Genomic DNA, 22,796 nt, shown 5'->3' on the forward strand with positions numbered 1-22,796 from the left:
CTTTTTCCACGTTCACATTTAATGCACTATGGATTGGACATAAATGAAAATAGTCTGTCCTTATAATTCTGAAGTTTTTGCAGAGTTGTTCCCTTTGGGGAACAATTTTATCCCTGGTTCCCTCTCTTTTTGGACATGAGAGTATAATCTGCCTTAGTTTTGTTCATATAGGCTACTAAGTGAGGGGACTATGCATGCTTTTTTTTTTCATGGTGATAGATTCAGAAATAGGCAGTCAACTCCAGGCAGCTCAATTCAGTTTTAGTTGAGGTTCAGTACACAGGCTTCAGGGAATATAAGGTCTACCATCTCCACAATCAAGAAGTCTGAGGATATAAGATCTATGAACACTTGCAGCTGCCTGCAATGGTTTTCAGTGGCACATGGAGGAAACTTTTTACACAGGGTTGCCAACACAGGAAAAGCAAACTGGATTAGGATAGAGAACAAGAATTTTGAGGTTGTTACACTTGATTCTAAAGAGATACCTCGAATTATAGTTTTGTTAAAAACTACTTTCCTTAAAAAAATTAAACACTATCTAACTGCAGCTCTAAGTGATCCATTTAAAAAGGATAGTGAGCCAAATTATTTTAATGAATTAGTTAATTAATTCTTCTCTCATATATTATATTTCTACAGCAGTTTCCCCTCCTTCTTCTCCTCTAAAGCCCTCCCTTAAATCTCCCTCATCCCTCAGATCCAGCCGTCCTCTGTTTCCCTTCATGAAAGGCAAGGCTTCCTAGGGATATCAACCAAACATGGCATAATACATCACAATAAGACTAGGCACATACTCTCATATCAAGGGTGGGCAAGACAACCAAAAGGAGGAAAAGGGTCCCAAAAGCAGGCAAAAGTATCCAAGACATTCCCTCACTCCCATTGTTTGGAGTCCCACAAGAACACCAAGCCACACAACCATAATGTATATGTAGAGACCTATTTCAGACCCTTACAAGCTCCCTGATCATCACTCCAGTCTCTGGGAGCCTCTGGGAGCTGGTTGGTCGATTCTATGGGACAAGTTTTTGAGATATCCTTGATCACACTCCGGCTCCTACAATCTTTCCTCCCTATTTTCGATGGGATTCCCTGACTTCCACCTAATGTTTGGCTTGGGTCTCTATATCTGTTTCTATCAAATGCTGGATGAAGCTTTGTCTACAGCAAATTCTGTCTCCTGACCAACTTTCTGCCATGACAGTCTGTGCACTGTCCCTAAGAGCAGTATTACGACCTCAGTACCTCCTCAAGGTCCTTCCTCTGGACTTGGTTGCATTGGAATCAGGTTTTTAGTCCCTGTACTTGGGGAGATATATACTAACGGAATGGAATCAAATTTTTATTAATGAATACTTATAGACCAATGGAGGCACTGTATGGGGTACCATGGCAAACTTCAGGGTTTGGGTTTTCTGTTTGCTTACTCCATCCTCTGACTGTCGATCACTTAGACTCTCAGGTTCCTCCTCGTCTATTCCATCTCTCTGCAGTGTTGCTACATCCTCACACCATTCTGTTTCTGGAGAAGAGAAAGTTAATGTGAATGTTCAATCTATTTCTATGAATAAAGATGAAACAGTATTTTGTCAGTTGACAGACATATTTGCTTAAACAAAATGACAATGTTTTTTATAAGGTCATTGAGTTTCTGGAAAGCATTTTATATTGAAAGAGAATTAAAAATTATGATAAATTTTCTTTTGTACTTATGACAAAGGAAAGTACTCTAGTGAACAGTGGTATTCACACCTGGATCATATTTTTACAGTCCTATTAAGGCACTTCCTATTTTATTCTTTTGTTCAAATTGGTAAAGTAAGACAGAATGGAAAGAAAAATATAAGACTCAGCAAGGAGGGTGATTTTACACCCATAGCACTAAAGAATCTGTATCCCTGTTGTTGTGACAGCCGTTAATGTGTCATTGTCAGGATGTGCATCTTGAATCACATGGGGGCGATGTCGGGACACACTCCTTTGATGTACTGCATGTCCACTAGTTTTCTTGTTTCAGTTGGAGATATTTTCAAAATATTTTCACTGACTGCATAAAATGGACTTAGTTTCTTATGAATCATTTTAAGTTCTAGAGTGGATATGTGGTTAAGAACCTTGATTTTATAGTGTAACAGAATGGCTGCTATTATATAAGCTCAATAATTCTGGTAAATGCTGCCAGTACTAAGTGGTTCATTAATAATAACTATATATATTAATAATAACTAAATATATATTTGTCTCCAAGTGAGATGAATTCTGCATTTAGACTGAGGTGGGTAACCACATTGCTAGACTCCAAATTGATGAATGTTCTTTCTACAGTCTGCTTCTCGGTTTCCTCTCTAATTATCTATATAGGTTTGTGAGAAGAGAGAGACTGTTGTGATTCTGTTATAGTCTTTCTCTGTGTTACTGGCTGACTGAGGTACGGCTGACTTACCATCAGTGCTGGGTACTGATGGGTAATCTAGTCTACCCATACATAGAGGAAAATCCTCATGGAAGCAAAAACAGGAATTCCCTCGGACACATTTGTATTCGGTCCCCACACTCCTAAGAGATAAGTGCTACCACTCTTAAATAGTTGGTTGTCATGTAACTGTGGACCTTGAAGGATCTGATGATCTATGGCAGCTTCATCACTGCTGACTATATCACCCTTTGCCAAACTAAGCAAAAATTTCGGTTTCTTGAAAGAAATAGCCCGGACTCTACTGTAAGTAGCTCTCTCTGACAAATGGCTGAATCCTGTGCTGCTAACACAACCATCATCAACACAGTCAGCAACTCTCCAGTATCCTGTCAATCATTTCTCAGGGTCATTCAACTTTATGTTATTAAATGTTTTTTCCTCTTCCTTCACACAATATTTTGAGTGTCTCCTGGTTGAAGAAACAAAATTTTTTGAAATGAAAATAGTGGGCTTTCAAGCAAAATTTATGTTTCTTGTGTTTAGAAATAGTTTGGAGAGTGAGTAAATCCCATTGTGGTCCATTCAATATCATTCCTATTTTCTTCTTGAGGATAGTATATAATGATGAAAAGAACTCTAGCACCAGACTGCCCAGATCCCATGTGTTTTCTCCAGCTTTATTTCCTGCCATTTTGTATGGCCTCAGATAGTTTATTTAGCCTAGACTTACTTGCCCCAATGACACACTGGGAATTATAATAATATGTTCTGAGAATTATGGTATTTGTAAAGGACTTTAACAGTGATTTATTGTCTCCTGTTTTGTTACAGCTGTAGAAACAGTCCTACTCAAATGCCTAGACGAATCACCTTCTTTTTTTTTATTCACCTACTCTCTAATTTTTATTTTTTCATCTTTATTAACTTGAGTATTTCTTATTTACATTTCGATTGTTATTCCACTTCCCGGTTTCTGGGCCAACATCCCCCCTAACCCCTCTCCCTCCCCTTCTCTATGGGTGTTCCCCTCCCCATCCTCCCCTCATTACCGCCCTCTTCCCAACAATCGTGTTCACTGGGGGTTCAGTCTTGGCAGGACCAAAGTCTTCCCCTTCCACTGGTGGTCTTACTAGGCTATTCATTGCTACCTATGAGGTTGGAGTCCAGGGTCAGTCCATGTATAGTCTTTAGGTAGTGGCTTAGTCCCTGGAAGCTCTGGTTGGTTGGCATTGTTGTTCATATGGGGTCTCAAGTCCCTTTAATCCCTTTCAGTCCTTTCTAAGATTCCTTCAACAGGGGTCCCATTCTCAGTTCAGTGGTTTTCTGCTGGCATTTGCCTCTGTATTTGCTGTATTCTGGCTGTGTCTCTCAGAAGATATCTACATCCGGTTCCTGTCGGCTTACACTTCTTTGCTTCATCCATCTTATCTGATTGGGTGGCTGTATATGTATGAAGAACACCTATTCAGAGCCTGCCCCACATGTGGCCCATACATATATGAATCACCTTCTTTAGGTAACATTGCTCCGAGTTTTAGTTTTACGAGACAGGCGCTTTAGCCAACTAAATGGCGGAGCCACCTGTGATCCTAGTTTTAACTTCAGAAAATAAATGGATAGTGATGTTTTCAAGCCACTTTGGCTGGAAGTGATGGTACCAATTCAATACTGATCAAATGCATTGCTTATGGGCCCAAACAACAAAAGCATGAAGCTTTCAGATTTCTCATTTTCTCGTTCTTAATCTTTTGTATTGGCTTAATTAAAGTTGAGTTTTCTCTGCTAACTTCTCCCAGAACTGTCTTTTCAGCTTGAGATCTTAGTGGAAAGAAAAAATGTTCACTCTATTTTTCCAGCATGCCTTCTATCCACTTCCTTGATCTAACTTGGTTTTTGTTTCTACTCCTACAGAGAAATGCATTGTTCAGAGGTTAGGAATATTCTAGCTGCCAGACTTCAGTCACATCCTATGTTTAGATCTGTGGACGTGGAACAACTCAACTGGCATCCATGCCAGTGTCATGTTGATTGGAAGAGGGGCATACTGTATTCTTGCATTGGGGCAAGAATCCATTGATTCTTGTCAGTTTTTAGAGAGGGATTTAAGATAGAGACTTGCAGGTATGCACCACAACCAGTGTAGTATCTCGGGATTAGCCTTTAATCCCTGGTTTCTGGTCAGCATAGCTTGGCAGTTGCATTAAGTCAAGGATTGATAGCAATGTCTTCACAATAGTTCTATTCAGTGAACCTGTGGGTACTGCTGCCTTTTCCAATGTACCCCCTTGAAATGATCAGAGTCCTGCTCGTATGTACAATAGGAATTCTGTGTTCAGGTGTGAACATTCATGTTTTTTGCACCTATTGTATCCCCTAGTGTAATTATTTCTACTTTAATACTCAGCAAATGATAATAGTTATAAACATGTCAGAAACTGTGATACCTGGGCTGGGAATAATAGCTCAGTTGAAGGCAGCTAGGATAACTTAGCCGATGTGCATATGGTCCTGGTTTGATCCTCCATACCATTCCTACAAAAACAAACTGAACTGAAATTAATCGCTCATCTTGATAAAATTATCTGTGTCTTGGAATATCTAAAACCAGGATAAATAACTGCATTACTAAAGTTTTCTTACAGCAAGGAATGTGTTGACTTGGAGTAAAGTTTGAGCAGACCGTTAGTAGTAGAATTCAGCCATGCCCGTATGAGCAGGAAGAATCCCCCAAGTTCATGCTAGGGTAGAGGATAATCGCTGCTTCTTCCTTCTTTCTCATGTTTGTGATCCCTGGGAAGTTTTAATATTTGACGTATTCAGAACATGTAATTCCTATTTGATTCCCAAGACTGTCAAATGAATAAGTAATATGCCCATGCTTCGGGCTTCTGGTTTTATTCTCTGTTGCTATTTTTGCTCACTTGCTGCACTTTCTTGTGTCCTACTTCCTCTCCTGTCTTCTTACAGATGAAATTGGAGATGATTTCCTTTAATCTTAAAAAGCTTTTCATAATGATGAAAAAAATACAGTGCTGCAGCTCAGAATCCAGGTGCACTTTCTAGTTTTCAATAGTGACAAAAGTGTTCTCCCCAACTGCTTTCATTATGTTGAAATGCCTTCAGCAGCCATGGTCTTGCCTTGCAAACCTGAGGAGAGGTCATATATTTTATTCAAATTCTACGGCTCTGTGAACGTGAAATGCACATTTAGAAAGTCTAGGGAACCAAAATACTTCCTCGTTTCAGTTTAACTCATTCTTGGTTCGCAAGTTGTATTAGTCTGCACATGCCTGTAATCCCAGCACTTAAGAAGTAGAGGGAGGAGGATCAGGAATTGAAGTTCTTATCAATAGTAAGTTCTAAGCTAGTCTGAGTTATATAAGACTCCAGGATCTGAGATATAATAGCCATAAAATCTACTCTATCCCCTCAAGGACCTTAGTGATCTGTTTTCTGTTACTGGAACACATTCCCTCTTAACGACATATCTTATGAAGAAAGAGGATGCAGTTAGCCTACATTTCTGAAAATTAAAGCATGTGGTGCCTACGTATGATTATCCCTGTTTTTTTAAGGCTGTACATCATAGCATGATGAATGCATATGTGGGACTATGTACATAAGGTAAAGATGTCTAGAAAGTTAGAGAGGTTTGAGAATAGGATCATTCTACTTTTGCAAGAAATCTTTTTTTTTTTTTGACTGTACAGGTACTTTTATAAAATCAACAAGATAGATAAACAGGTAGCCAGACTAACCAGAGAGCACAGAGAGTGCATCCAAATTAACAAAATAGTAAATGACAAGGGAGAGATAACAACAGAATCTGAAGAAATTTAAAAAATAATCAGATCCTACTACAAAAGCATATATTCAACAAAACTTGAAAATCTGGAGGAAATGGACAATTCTCTTTTCTTTTTTTAAAATCTTTACTCAATTGAGTATTTCTTTTTTTTTCTTTTTTTTCTTTTTTTTTCTTTTTTTTTTCTTTTTTTTTTTATTAACTTGAGTATTTCTTATATACATTTCGAGTGTTATTCCCTTTCCCGGTTTCCGGGCAAACATCCCCCTCCCCCCTCTCCTTCCTTATGGGTGTTCCCCTCCCAACCCTCCCCCCATTGCCGCCCTCCCCCCATAGACTAGTTCACTGGGGGTTCAGTCTTAGCAGGACCCAGGGCTTCCCCTTCCACTGGTGCTCTTACTAGGATATTCATTTTTGCAAGAAATCTTACAGTTGTCCATGAGAACTACACTAATCCCTTCCATGGTCGGTGATCACATGACCTCCATATTCTCTACTAAGCATTACAGCTCAACATCAGCATACTAAATTTACAGCTTTGAGATCCTGGCAGAGGTGTGGCTGGTACTCAAACTGGATTTAGACATAGTGCACTTACATATCGAAGCCCTTCATGGACTTTAATATTAATGATGTCATTATTATTCATATCCTATCTTTATCAGTGTTATTCTTCAATTTTTCATTCCTTCATAAAATGAAGTCTTTAAAACAGTTATTTAAATAAATTGGAACTAGGCAATCAACGTCTTTGAAATTTCATTTTCATTTTTATTCATTTTAAAATTCCAACTTGTTCTTTTAAAATAGGAGGGAGGAGCATCTATAGTGGCTGGTCATTCAACATCTGTCTTAGAGATGACTAAGGGGCAGGACCAATTATGTTCCCTTCAGATACAGATGTAGGAGAAATAATCAGATGGCTCTATTTTGGATGAGAATTCTGAGTTCATTTCTACAGCACTGGCATTGGAGTTCACCTTGAAAACAAATGGCAGTTTACTAAGGCAGATACTGACCAAGAGTCTAAGCAATGGTGTTTTAAAACTAGAAACTTCATCTTTGGAAATACTGACCCATTGAAAATCTGTAACATTTTTGAAATTCCACATTTTAGCTAGATTAAGAAATCTAGAAGCATTAAATGCTGACTTAGTAGAGACATGAAGCCCATTCACAGAATGGTTAAAACTCTTAACATAAAGAACTGTGGCTTGGGGAGTCAGTCACTATCTTGTCGTTCGCCCCAATCCTTTTCCTGATGCTGAGGATGCAGAGCATGGAAGACTATCTGATGAGTGTCAGTGAACATGACCTCATCATTGTCTGCTTTAATTTCCTTAATGCTTTTAGCTTAACACATGGTATCTGTACATTAGGAAAAATGATTTTCACGCTTTTTGTTCAAAGAATCTTACAATTCCCTAAGATATCCATTTTTTCTTCAATGCTGGAAGGTAGCATGGTTTTCTAATTTATTTTTCATAAATGACCACATTCTCCTTACTTTAAGGGAAAATATTTGGAGAATTAGGGGAAATATTAGCTGGCCTTGATAGTGTACACTTGCATTCTGACTCTTGGTTGGTGGAGATAGGATCATAGGAGGTGCATAGTGAGGAGTGTATGTCAGTGTGGCCTACAGGAGATCCTATCTCAAAACAACACAAAGTTACTAGTAAATGTATTTTTATTATGACCAAATGAGGTTATTTCCACCTATTTTTCACTTTAAACCCAACACTCTACCATAACAATTCCCTGACTGTGCTCTCCAGGTCATTATTGACCTTATCTGGATACTCGTTGGAAATATAGAATTTCAATTTTTTTCTAAATCCATCAAAGGAAAAATAATAGTGAAACCAAACAATTGGCTTTAATAGTGTTTGTGAAAGTATCTTAACATAATGAGTCCTTGTTCTAGCAGACCAGCAGTTCACTGAAGAGCCACCATCATAGACAGGGAAGAAGTAGCAACTCTGGAGAGACGATGATGCTTCAAGCATCTCACTTGGGCCTAGATAATTACCAGAAAATGAAAAAGCCTGCAGTACTGACGTGGCTGCTCTTTGTAATTACCAGTGTTAGGCTACTAAACAAACTCACTATCTGCGAGTGCAGAACGAAAGCTTGGTTGTTGTGCTTGCATATTACCCCCAGGATGTATGTGTCAGATAACCTCCCTGTTTTCTCAAAGTACAGATTTTGAGTTATCAAATAGAGAGTATTACAGTTACTACAAAAGCATACTGCCACTCCCATCAACATCCTCTATGACGTTTCTTATAATATAGCACCTTGATGAGGTTATCTTTTGAATTTGATCAACTTTGAATTTCTATAACCTTGTATGCACTTACCTTTTCTTGTCTTTATTAAAGAATTCTCTTCTTTTAAAAAAAGGAGTTTGACTTCACATTTAGATCTGAAGACAGGAATAGTCCATAACTCTGTTTTAGGTAGCTTCCAAAATTAGAGGCTAAGTTTATGTAACTCTATTAAAATTCTCCTACCATAGGCTGTTGATGAAAGAATTCAGCCAGTCGGCTGGCTTATTACATTGAGCGGCTGCCCTGATGGTATCATTGAGCATCTCTTTAGACCAGTCCCTGACAGCAAAAATGCTGGGTTTAATGAAGCTTTGCACGAGCTCTTATCTCCTGCTGGGACTGACTCTGTTCTAAACAGTTTAGCCACTGAGTCATCATTAGACTCATATCAGGGATCAGCTGAGCTTCTCTCATTAAGTCACAGTCACTCTTGATTTCTGACTCATATTTTTGTGCTCATATGGGGTGGACAAAGTTCATGTTCCACAATCTTATTTTTATCCACTATTTTTGATGATTCAATGGAGGTGTGCTCATTTTGTTACTTCTGGGAGGGTGACGTTTTTAAGATAATCTCTTGCTGTGTGAGCAACTCATTCAGTATAAATGGTAAATATCCCAAGGAATGACTTAATTAATTAATTAATTAATTCTCTGTGTCTGTTGAAGGACTATCAGGAGGTGAGGAAGGTTACTTGTATTTCTGGGATCGATCAGAGTTGTTTTTACTGGATGAAAGGAAACCTATATCCCAATACTGCAGTTTCTAAGGGTAGGTGATGTTTGCTGAGCTGGCCACCTTCCCATGGATATGACACTTATACCAGTCTTCTAATGCATAATATTAAATATTTGGTGCTATTAAAATTATGAGAAAACAAGCAAGATTTTTGTGTGTAATATGTGCTAGGCAGGGTAATGTTATTAGCTGCTGTAACAAACATTCAAGTCAAGGTGTTCAAGTATGCCCCTGTAGCTTTGAACTCATGACTTAGGGGTGACTTAATGATCTGAGTTTTAACATCTTGAAGTTTCATTTTGACTACAGAAGTAAGGAGAGAGAGGGAAAGATAAAAATAGAACATGAATTTTGTCAATGTCAATTTTTGTTAATGTCATCTTTGTACGTAAAAATGCATCTTTTTTGCTATTGACAAAAATTACATATGAGGTAATAAATTCACTTCAAAGAAATCTAGAGTACATACTAATCCGTTCTACAAAATTAATAGTAAACTCATTGGGTGAATGGACTGGCTAAACAAAGCATTCTGGTTGTCAGTTCATACTTATGTTTTCTCTTAAATAGAATGCTCGCAACCTTTCCCAGTGTTTAGATTCCAGAGTCCCATCTGTCATGGCATACATTCCAATGCCCAGAATCACTGGGAAAGTTTTGGCTTACCAGGGTCCAGATATGACTTTTATTAGTTGTTGCTGTTGTTGTTAGCATTTTTCCTATTTAATTTTTGTTTTGTTTTGTTTTTTCAAGAGAAAGTTTATCTGAGTAACAGAGCTGGACTATCCTGGAACTCACTGCATAGACCAGGCTGGCCTCAGACTCACATACATTCACACGCCTTTGTCTCTCAAGAGCTGGGATTAAAGGCATGTTCCTCCCCGATCTGGCTTAGATATGACTTTTGATCAGAGACCTATTTTGAAGAAAATGTCCATGTGCGTTTACTTATCACCACTCAGTTTGATGAGGGGAAACCTGCTAGAGACTAAATAGTAGCATCCTCATTGTGGAAGTTCGTATTACTGCTCTATAGCAATAAAAAATCCTGCCATGATTAAACGTCTTTAATGCTTGCAGAAGACCTAGTTTCAGTTCTCAGAATATATGTGGCAGCTCATAACGACTTGTAACTCACACTTATGGCAATCTCAAAGAGATTCTTGTGCCAGGAAGAGATGGGGAGGGAGTTAAGCAGAGGGTGAAGTTGGGGGTAAGATGGTATCTCTCTGAGTCCTAATCTCCTGTCCACCATGAAAAAATAAACCTCGTTTTGTTTTGTTTAAATAATTTTATTTTTCTTGGATATTTTATGTATTTACATTTCAAATGTTATACCCTTTTCCCCCTCTCCCATACACCCTCTCCCTCCCCCTGCTTCTATGAGGATGCTCCCATTCCTACCCACCCAATCCAAACTTAATACCGTAGCATTGTCCTACATTGGGTAAACAAGCCTTCATAGGATCAAAGGCTTTTCCTTCCATTGATGCTGGACAAGGCCATCCTCTGCCACATATGTACCTGGAGTCATGGGTCCCTCCATGTGTATTCATTGGTTGGTGGTTTAGTCCCTGGGAGCTCTGGTGGGGTTAGGGTGGTTGATATTGTTGTTTTATTTAAAGATGAGATCCTTGGAAGACCACATGTCAGTGTAGTCCCCATTCTTAAGACTATCAGGGTGACACAAAATAGACTTGATAGGAGGTAAAAACTGGAAATCTCATAGTTGGTTGGGAAGAGATTGGAGGGTGAAGAGGGTAACCGTAAGAGCAGTAGGGGGATGAATGTGTTCAAATTGTATGAAACTCTAAGTGAATTAATAGAACATTGTTAAAATAAATTTGTTAAGTAATAAAGTAAAAGAAAAAATCCTGCCATGTAGACCCTGGAGGACCTCCATCTTGAAGTTGGGGTTTCCTGATGGAGTCACTGTCTCAAGCACCTCCCTTTGTGTTTTTCTCTGAGATTTTCTTGATCATCTACCTGCCATTGTCTTCCTTTCCTGTTGTAGTCTGTAGCCATATCTGAGATGAACTTACCTTATATCTGTTCACAGATGCCTACGAGTCTTTGAAACTATTTTTAGCAAACATGCTGGAAACCCTGTGTGTCCTCTGTGACACTGTTTCATGTGATGTCACCCTTCCTATGGTTCCCTCTCCTTGTCTTGATGCACACACTCATCTCAAAGAACTCAAACAAGGCAAAGCATTCTTATTCTCAAATATTCATTAATATTCCATGGCCCCAAATTTTAATACCCTTCCTCCATTCCTCTGAAACTCACAGCAGATCACAATCATCTAGAGTTACCTTGGAGCTCAATTGCAGTCTTATCAAACCATAACTTAGTACCCAGGGGTGAAGCATTTCTCACATCTCCTGCTGTTTCCCTCTTCTGCTCTGGAAACTACCATTGAACATTCAGTTTCTAGGAAATCAATCTTTTGGATGCCACGGTGACTGCAATCATGAGATATTTTTCTTGGTGGTGAGCTTTTTCACGTATCAAAAGATCTCTATTTCTACTCAAATCAAAAAGAATATAATTTTCACTATTTTCACAGCTGGAAAGTATTCCTTTATATATGAGTACTATGCTATCTTTTTTTATCTTTTTTGAACACTTGGGCCAAATCCTGGCTAGTCTAATGTGACAATAAACAGGGATCTCTAAATGTTTTTTCAACAAAGTATGGTAATACCTTTGGAGAGATCCTTTAGGATCAAATCACACATTTTTTTTTCTACAAAGTTTTAGTAACTGACATTTCTTCCAACAGGGTATAAAAGTTACGTTTTTCTATAACTTTGCCTGCTCCATCTATATTTTTATTTCTTATAACGATTTTCTTACTGGTGCGAGGCAATGCTCTTTTGTGGCTTTTGCTTTGTCCTTGCTGTAGCAGTGAGCTCTATGTTAGAAACACAGCTTGCATGTATTTTGTTCTACTTCTGAAGTAGTTCTTCATGCAACACTGATGATTGCTTGCTCTGCCAATTCATTTTGGTGCTGCTGATTCATTTTGGTGCAATATACTTTTTGGTCTGCTCTTTGCCATTTATTTATTTATTTATTTATTTATTTATTTATTTATTTATTTATTTATTTATTTTGTGTGCTTTGTGGTCCGTATCAAACAAATAAAATTTTCTGTTCTAGTATCTTGAAGTTTTTTTCTTTATTAACTTGAGTATTTCTTATTTACTTTTTGATTGTTATTCCCTTTCCTGGTTTCTGGGCCAACACCCTCCTAACCTCTCCCCCTTTCCCTTCTGTATGGGTGTTCCCCTCCCCAGTTTCCCCCCATTACCGCTCTCTCCCCAACAATCACGTTCACTGGGGGTTCAGTCCTAGCAGGAGCAAGGGCTTCCCCTTACACTGGTGCTCTTACAAGGCTATTCATTGCTACCTATGAGGTTGGAGCCCAGGGTCAGTCCATGTATAGTCTTTGGGTAGTGGCTTAGTCCCTGGAAGCTCTGGTTGCTTGGCATTGTTGTTCATATGGGGTCTCGAGCCCCTTCAAGCTCTTGAAGTTTTTTGTAATCCTTTTCTAGTGGTTATATATCTTATATCTAATTAACTTATTTTGCCATTGTTTTATAACACATTGGAGATAAAAGTTCAGTTTTACTTTTAGAAAATCCATATTTCCTACTACCATATTGGTCAAGATCAGTCAGGTGTAGATGTAAGACCATTCCATTGGACTATGTGTTATTTTGTATGATAAGATAGTTTGGAATATTCAAGACTTTTGTAGTTAGAGATACATTCTAGATTCTTTCCCCTAGTTCAGGGAAGAGTACCAGTGGGGTACTGATAGCAGTTTCATTGACTTTACCACTTTGGGTAGTGTGGACACTAACAATGTAGCTGTTGAACAGTTTTTCTCCATCATTTTCTCCCTGAGACACTCCCACACCCTATGGTTTTAATTCTTTTGAGTCCAGTTTTTGTCACCAATGTTTTATACTGTCTGTCTTAGACAGGATTTCTATTGTTGCACAAAACATCATGACCAAGAAGATAGTTGGAGAGGAAAGGGTTTATACATTCCCATACAGCTGTTCATCACCTAAGGAAGTCAGAACTGGAACTCACACAGGGCAGGAACCTGGAGGCAGAAGCCATGGAATGGAGGGTGTTACTTACTGCCTTGCTTCCCCTGGCTTGCTCAGCTTTCTTATAGAACCCAAGGCTACCAGCCCAGGGATGGCACCACCCACAATGCCTGGGCCTTCCCCTTTTGATCACTAGTTGACAAAATGCCTTACAGCTGGGTTTCATGGAGGCATTTCCTTAAGGGTGGTTCCTCTTTCTCTGTTAACTCCAGCTTGTGTCAACTTGACACATGGAACCAGTCGGTATTCTTTCAAACTTTGAGAAATGTTTATTTTAATTCACGTTAAATATAATCTTTGATATTTCATCAAGTTGATGTAGCTATCAGAAGTAAGAGGCTTTTCTTGATTTCCAGTCTAAACAATGCTAGTCGTATCTATTTGTTAATTTTATATCCTCTAATATTGATGAATTTATTACTACTAATAGTTTTGCATAATATGGTGTGCTTTGAGTTTTCTGTTTGTAGGTGCTGTGTGAGATTTTGTCTGGCAAGACATGGTACACACATGTCTCCTCAATCCAGGTAGAGAGCCAGTGGCAGAGCAAAGCAATGTTCCACCAAGGTTCAATTTGGTGAGCCAATGAATGTATTGGAGTTTCCAAGGGAGAATACAACCCTGGGGATAATTCTGCACAACATGTCAAAAGATAAACAGGTTGGCCTGTCAGTCTTCTGTCCCAGAGGTTTATTGTTTGTAAACTGTCAATCCTGTTTTATCTTTTCAGACATGTAAAGTTGGTTCCTTCCACAGTCTTATGAGATTTCCTACTCCTTGCTGTGGGTAATGTCTCAATTCAAGGGAAGATGGTACACAGGAGGAAGACTACATTTACTTAAAGCAATGAAGTTTCCTGTTTGTTTGCCTTAAGTTTCACACATTAGAAGCTATCCCCACCATTGTCTACGAGCTTATTCCTCTTCACTCTCCTCACTTTGGTCTCTGCCCTTCACATTTTAACAAGTTTTTGGTCACATTATGGAACACAATATGAAAAAATATCTTGTGGTGTACAGTTATTATTACTAAAAATTAAAGAAAAAAATTTCAGCCTTAAATACTGAGGGGAGCATATTCTTTTATTTATGTTTTTATTCAGACAAAGAGACAGTGAGCCTGCAGTGACAGAAAACTCCCAGCATGTAAATGGATCTATCAGTAGCAATATTAAGCCCCTGGGTATTTTGTTTTGTTTTGCTTTGCTTTTGAATTTTATGAAAATATTTTTTCATATTTATTTATTTACAACCAAAATGCTGCTTCCATTCCTGTTCTATGCCTCAGAGTCCCATTCCCTGTCCCCCATCCCCTTGTCTGTTAGGGTGGCCTCCTGACTCTGGCACATGAAGATTAGGCACATTCTCTCCCACTGATACCAGACAGGACAGCCATGGAGACTGAGCTGCATGTCTGCTACATATGTGCCAGGGGACTCGTTTCAGCCCATGTATGCTCTTTGATTTGTGGCTCAGGCTCTGAAAGCTCCCACAGTTCCAGATTAGTTGACACCATATATCTACCTGTGGCGTTCCCTTCCCTGTCAGAGCCTTTAATATTTCTCCAAACTCTTCCATAAATGTCCCTGACCTCAGTTCAATGTCTGGCTATGAGTATCTGTATCTGTTTCATTCATTTGTACAGCCTCTGAGAAGACAGTTGTGCGAGGCTCCTGCCTGCAAGCATAACAGAGTATCATTAATAATGTTATGGATTGGTATTTTCCCATGGGATGGCTTTCAGTTAAAAGGTACAGGATACATATGTTACACTCCACAGACCCAAAGAAGTTAAACAAAAAGGAAGCCCGAAGCAAGAATGCTTGAATCTCACTTAGAATTCGAAACAAAATAGTCATAAGAGGCCGAGGTAAGCAGGGAACTAAGTGGAAGAGGAGTAGGTGGGGAATGGGGAGGCAGGATCAGGTGTAGGGAGAGACTGGAGAGAGGCTCAGAGGGTCAGCAGAATTAATGGGAATCTGTAGCTGCTTAGGGTGGGGTTTGGGAGGGGTAGGGGACAATTTCAAGGAAGTTCCAGAGACCTGGGTAGGGGAGGCTTCCAGTAGTCAACATGGGTGACCTTAGCCAAGATGCCTAAGACTGGGGACAGGGAACCTGAAGAGACCACCTCCTATAGCCAGGAAGGACTCCCAGTGGAGGGATAAGAACACCAACATCCCCACAAAACTTTCAAACCCAAGTTGGTCCAGTCTGAAAGAAATGCAAGGATGGAGCAGAGACCTCAGGAAAAGCTCAACTCGAAACCCACCCTAAGGGCAAGCATCAACCCTTCACCCCCTCTTTTATCAAGAGTGGTCTGGGTGAGAACCTGGTTCAGTTTTTATGAGTAGTAATACTTTATTCAGAGTACAATCTTTTCTGTAGTCACCGGTATTTACTACAGCATCTACAAACTACTTGATCTCTGTCATTCTCTTCTTTAAAATGAACACGACACCATCCTTCCCCTCACCCTGAAGACCACATGAGAACACAACAACATTACTTCATTCAGTAACCTAGCCTTCAGAGTATTCTCCACAGCCATTGCTGTGGCTGATGCCCCTCACCGTTTTTACAGTTGGAGTATTACAGCGATGCTAGCTCACCACAGTCAATGGCATTAACCTTGATGTGAGAAAGCAGCAGAGGAACCACGAGAACCTTGTGTTCCACAACCCAGTTATGAATAACCCACAGGTATTTGAGAAGATTCACGTTTGATATTCAACATTGTTTTCCTCTCCCGACCGGTTTCTGCACATCCACTGATTAAGTACATTCTTACTTACTCAGTAAACAGCATTTGGGAGAGCAGATGGGTTTGAGTTGTATGCGTGTTCTTTCTTTAGGCCTCGGTGATATATTGAGCAGTCACTTGCTATATAATGGTTGCTTCAGGAAATAGAGCAATTTATTCTCCAAGTACGGGATAAACCACATACTAAATGGGCACAGAGGCATAATCAGACATATGCAGATAACAGTGACAGGAATATAACCAGGGTGAATACTAGCGACGGATTTGAATTCTTATCTGCCTTTGGTCTCCTGCACACTATGCACACTGCACATGATTGTTTTAAGAAGACGTTAATTTTTATTTTTAACTTGTTTTTGACTTAGAGTTCCAAATCAAGGTATTGAATAATACATTCTGAACAGGCTACTTCTTCAAGTTAAATTATTCATGATGTCTGATTCAACTGACAATTTGAGTAAGAAAAATACCTTTGAATTTGCTGGTTCTGTGTACAAAACATGTTTCTTTCACAGAAACTTGGAGCACTGAGTACTGATAATACAATCTTTACATAGTGTTTCATGAAACATACTATTACTGGATTCTGGAAAAAGAAAAACATGATACCTGATTGTTTTCTTTCTTGTTTTTAGAGTACAGAAGCTGTCATTGTCAAATCTAAGAGATCTCGGAGTTCTGATGCTAAGTGGACTATATTTGCACACACACACACACACACACACACACACACACACACACACACACTTGCACACACGGACTTTTTCCAATACTTTGGTTTGTTTTTGTTTGCTTACTTGCTTGCTTGTTTTTTATCTACAGCATCCGCCAGGATGTCTCTTATTTATTTTATTATTTTTTTCCTATTACTTTATTTATTTATCCACCTTACATCCCAATTGCTGCCCTCCTCCTGTTCCAGCTTTACTCAATCCCTCTCTACCCCATTCCCTCTTCCTCTTCTCCTCTGAGGACCAAGTTTGTTTGTTTTTTAATCAGGTGAGTTTTTTCTCTAATGCCAAGGGGCTCTCAAATTAAATTGTAAATGACAAATGTTAGCAAGACAGGGATATGTGTTTCTTTAACTACTGTTTTCAGGTCTATTTATGTTGGTAGTTGAATACATAACTTGCCTGTCTTCTCCAAGAACGTAAAAGCCCCTCAATCTTAGAAATGTGGGTCTTAAATTATCTGTGGGATTAGGATTAGAGATAACATTCCTCACTCAATTTTAGCTACTATAATTATTTGATATCTGACTATTTCAATTCTCCATACTCTGAGGAGAATTTTTAAATGAGTTTAATGAGGTGTTTTAGGTATCCAGAAAAAATTTTAATTTTATCTTTCCATCTAAAGGCCACATTCGAGGGGGTGGCCAGGGGAGGGTACAGACTTCATTGAGGCTAGGATGAGCTTGTAAACATACAACAGAGACCCAGTCGTCTTACATTTCCTTATAAGAATGTGATGTACTTTGATCTCGTCACCACCTCTATTACTCTTTTCCACCCTTCCCCCCACTCCTTCTCAGCCCTCAGCACCAGTAGGCTTCTTGTTACTTTCATCATTCCTCTGAATGTGCAGGTAACTTATAAATCTGTATCTAAAGGTTCCACAAACAGCAGAGACTATGAAGCCCGTCTTTGTGGCACTAGCACATTTCCTCTTATGATCTCTGCGTCTTCATTTCTGCACTTTTCTAGCAGAGGACATGATTTCCTTTTCCTCCATGACTGAGTAGAACTCCTTTGCAATTGTGCCCCTCATGATCTTTATTCCTTCATCATCAGATGGGTACCTGGGATGACTCTGGAGTTGTCTGTTGTGAACACTGACACAGCACCTGTGTATATTCAAGTGTCCCTGCCGTTTGCCAACCATGATTCTTCTGATGTGAAAGAAATGGTATATCTGGGTCAGGAAATTCTATTTTCTTTTTTTCCTAATCATTTTATTCATTTACTTTTCGAATGATACCTCCCTTCCTGGTTGCCCCTCCACAAAACTCCTACCCATCCCCCCTCCTCTTTGCCTCTATGAGGGTGCTCTTCTACCCACCCACCCACTCCCACCTCACTGCTCTAGCATTCTCCCTTGCTGGGGCATTGAGCCTCCACAGGACCAAGGACTACCCTCCCATTGATGCCAGATAAGGCTATCCTCTGCTACATATGCAGCTGGAGCCATGGATCCCTCCATGTGTGTACTTTGGTTGGTGGTTTAGCCTCTGGGAGCTCTGAGTGATCTGGTTCATTGATGCTGTTCTTCCTATAGGGTTGCAAAGTAAGTCTATTGCTCATTCCCAAAGCAACTTTTGTAGTTTATACCCTTGCCTACACTGAGCAAGAGGTCTTCACCACCATCTCTTTTTAAACCACATATTCTAATTTCAAAAGAGCAACTCCAAGGCTTTCTCCACTCTCTGTCCACCACCACATCCCTCTCTAGTCATCATTCTTGCTTTCTGAATAACAGCAATTCTGACCGGAGTGATATCAATGTAGGCACTTTTGATATATTGCTTGTGTGAGTGTGTTTGAGTATATGTACATGTGTGCTTGTGTGTGTATGTGTCTCTACATATGTGCTGGTGCATGTGCTTGTGTGTGTGTGTGTTGTTGTGTGTGTATGTCTGAGTGTGCATAGGTATGTGTTCTTTTGTATGTATGTGTGCTGTGTGTGTACTTATGTGTGTGCTTGTGTAGGTGTGCTTGTGTGTATGTGTTTCTGTGTGCATGAATCCAGTGGTCAAGAGGTATTTTCATTGAACCCTCTCATGTCATTTTTGTGAATGTCTATCACCAAGCCTTGAGTTCAGTAATTGGCCAGTCTGGCTGGCTAGCAAGATCTTGGGATGATGCACTTCTAGTGGAATCTGATCCCCAGAGAGCTATCGTTCCAGAAGTATGCCACCATACCTGTGCTTATGTAGGTGCTGAGGATCTGAACTGAGGTCATCATGGTTATAAAGCCAGAAATTTACTTTTTGAACCATTTCCTTTCAATGTAGTTTCAATTTTCTTCTCCCTGATGGCTAAGAACACTTAGCATTTATTTACCATTTGTAACTTACATAAAACATTTGGTATTTTTAAATTTTACTTTATGTGTACGTTTTGTTTGTTTACACACCACTTGCCCATGTGTGTCACTGGTACCCACAGAGCCAGAAGAGGGCACTGGTTCCCCTGAAAGTAGAGTTGCCAATGATTGTGAGCCACAATGTGGGTGCTAGGAATTGAAGTTGAAATGACTTTCCCTGAAGGAGCAGCATGCATCCTAACCACTGAGCCATATCTCTGGGTACAGAAATAATTTTTTTCTAGCTATGGTGGCTTATAGCTATAGCCTCAGAATTCAGACAATTGAGATGGTAGGATAGCCATGCTCTAAACTAAGGCAATCAATAATAAAAAATGAGAGACGCTACATCTGCTGACGTTCAGAAAGAGTCACTCTGAATATAAAACACTGGCCAAAGGAGTGATAGGAAAGGGAGAGATGACATTTATCTGTAAGCTAACAGTATCAGATTTCTTTTTGTATTAGTTCATATAATGATGTGTTGTCCTAAAGTAAAAAAAATCTAAATAATTCTATTTTAATGTCATTAAATATTTCATGTAGAAGGAAGTATTTACTAAGGAACCATTGCCAAAGGGTACTTTTCTTTCTCGAGGATAGCCAGTTGTCAGTACTAAAATAGCTTGGCAGTATTTGGCCCATGGTGCATTCTGTGCAGTCTTTTGGCGGTGAGTTTGTTCTTTGCTTTTATCTGTGCACAGGAGGTGGCATATTCTGCTTTTTCATTTTAGAATAGGTTTTAGAATATTCTTTCTTATACTTTTGACCTGATGAGCTGTTTCAAGGACTGAGGATAAAATAACATTGAAAGATAAGACATTCCCACTGAAAATGTTCCTTTAGATGCTCACCGTTGTCAGAGCCAGGACAGCCTTAACCTCGTGATCTTGGAACCACAGTTTAATAATTACTTTTGAAAATGGTGGTGTAGTTGGCACTGAACTTTCACAAAGTGTAGCATTAGAATTTATGGTCTAACTTTAAGATTGCTAGGAAATCGTGATCTTGGGGCTAAAGGGTAGAGAAAAACATGGAGGAAAAGCCTAGAGATTCTGGGGTTCTGAGCTTAGTGATAGAACTGACACTAATAGCATCCTTGCTATGAGTAGATTAATGCAAACAATGATACATTCCAGATTTGGCCTCATTTCTTACAAGACCAAGTCAATTTAACATTTGTGAGAATTTTTATGATATGAAAACATCCAGAACATGTTTTATGTTAATATCATGTTGTATTAAATTCCATAAAAAAGATTCAGGTTGATATCTAAACTACCAGAAGTTTACTTGAGACGTTGGGGTTAACCAAACAATAATCTAGTAAGTATCTGTTGCTAATTTCAGAATTTAAGGAGTGAGGCAGGTTTTTATTTTGAACAACAGGAATAACAACATCATAAAAACGAGAGGTGAGATTTGTAAATGTTCTCGCTATGGGACTCTTCTCGGGAAAGTCATGACATTAACAGCCTTCTAAAGATGGGAATAAGTGAAGTCGCATAGGTATGGAGGGAAGTTTCATCAGGGCTGGCTAGGATTTGCACTGAGCTATAACATGTATCACCTCAACATTTTCTCTAACATTAGCTCAGGTAAGATTAAATGCCATTAGCGTGGGTAACTGCTTCCTGCAGATGAGTGGGAGGGAGTGTTGGCTATATATTTTATTGACCTTAAGCTGGTCATTTATCTCTCATATGCCATAATTCTCTGTGATTTAATGGTAAGTTTGGAAACCTTCATGGAATAGTAAGTTATGGGAGTTAAAGCCAGACATATTTAAATGCCAGATCTCTTACTATTTATTTTGTGCCATTAAGCAATTTAATTAAACTTACTGAAATTTAATTCTGCTAGCTTCAAAATAAGGATTTCAGGATGCATGGACCCTCTCTTAAGGATAAAATACTGTCTGCTACAGTGCCTAGTGCCTAGTACGTGTTTCCTACGTACTGAAGCTCTTTCTAGCTCCACACCCACTTTTAAAGGTATTCTTAACTTGTTTTCCTGTTATTAAGATTAACAGTGCATCTGACCCTGATGACCGATGCCTATAATACCACCTTTTCGAGGGGAGTCAGGAGGATCAGGGGTTTATGATATTCTTGGCTACAGAGTAAGTTTGAAACCAGTCTGGGTTACATGAGAACCTGTCTCAAGATAAATGAATAAATAAACAAATAAGCATTCATAGAGGAAAAAATGATGAGATTGTGGTAGACAGATAAGATATAGAGAGATGGAGTTGCTTCCCTAAAATTAATGAAATGGAATTGAAATACTCCTTGAGAAGTATACATTGTTCATAGTGGTTATAATAATTTTATATTATAATAATTTAATATGTTTGTGACTCTGTGTGTAAAGTTAGAACCTTTTGTATGATCTGGTCAAGTCAACTTGAAAATCTACCAAACGTAGGTTTCAGGCATGGAATAACGCTTAAAAGGCAGGGCTAGAAACATGCGAGGAATAGCAAAAAATTTCACAATACTGCTACTACACTAAACGATTTATTTTGCCAGAGTAGATTTTGCCTTCTTCCTACTCATCCTTAGTCTAGGGTCTAGGATTGATTCTTTCTGATGATGAATATGGATGGGTTGGGACAGGATGGCAAGCAAGCCGGGAAACTCTAGACCTAGTGAATTAATGCCTTACAGTATGTGTTACGCAAGCTTTGACCACAGAGATTGATTTTTTTATATGTAAAATGTCTCATTTTTCATAACTCTCTAATCCTCCTGGTGATTCCTGAGAAAGCGCTTCCGTGAGAAAACACGAAGCTTATTCTACTAATGATAAATAAGGCAGTAGAGTATCCAGTATTTCATCACTTGGAATCCAATCCTCTATTTTCTAAAAGATGAGGCGATTCAAGGTCCTGTCTCAGAGACCCTTGCCAGGTCATTCTGTTGGCTCTAACTGTCAAGGAGCCATCTGGTTCATGGCTTACCTTGTGCTGGCAGTACTACCTGGCCAGGCAACTGTATCATGTGGAGTCCAGCAGCTTATATTTCTGATCAGCGAAGTCATCCCAAGGCCATCTGCTGTGCTTACAGTGGTTGATACAACATTTCAACTCCAATATTAGAAAGAAAGGCATAGGAAGGCTGTGCTGTGGCTTTAATCTCCACTTGGCTCTCATTTTCATGTACTGCTATCTAGGCACAACGTGTTACTTTATTGCAATTTGTGTATAACAAGTAGAAGTTTAAAAAAGGGATCTAGCTTCCCTGGCCCCTTCTGAGATGTGAGTAAAGTCATCACCGATTCTAGGTGGTGTGGCCATCTTCTAATATGCTGCCATGGCTTAGCTACTAAAAACTCGCTTTCCAGCCTCCCCTGTGCTCTCATCTGAACCATTCACTGCACCACATTTAAATAATGGATAGCAGCCGCTCCAGCTATAGAGGCGGGGTTCTTCCTTTAAGTGTTAACTCACTTGGATATCTGAGTTTATTAAAGCGAGGCTAGCAAGTAGGCTGATGACCTGTTTCATTAAGTTAGAAGAGAAGTGCA

Source organism: Rattus norvegicus, chromosome 7 (genome assembly GCF_021556685.1).
Source record: "Rattus norvegicus strain SHRSP/BbbUtx chromosome 7, alternate assembly SHRSP_T2T, whole genome shotgun sequence".
NCBI lineage: Eukaryota > Metazoa > Chordata > Mammalia > Rodentia > Muridae > Rattus > Rattus norvegicus.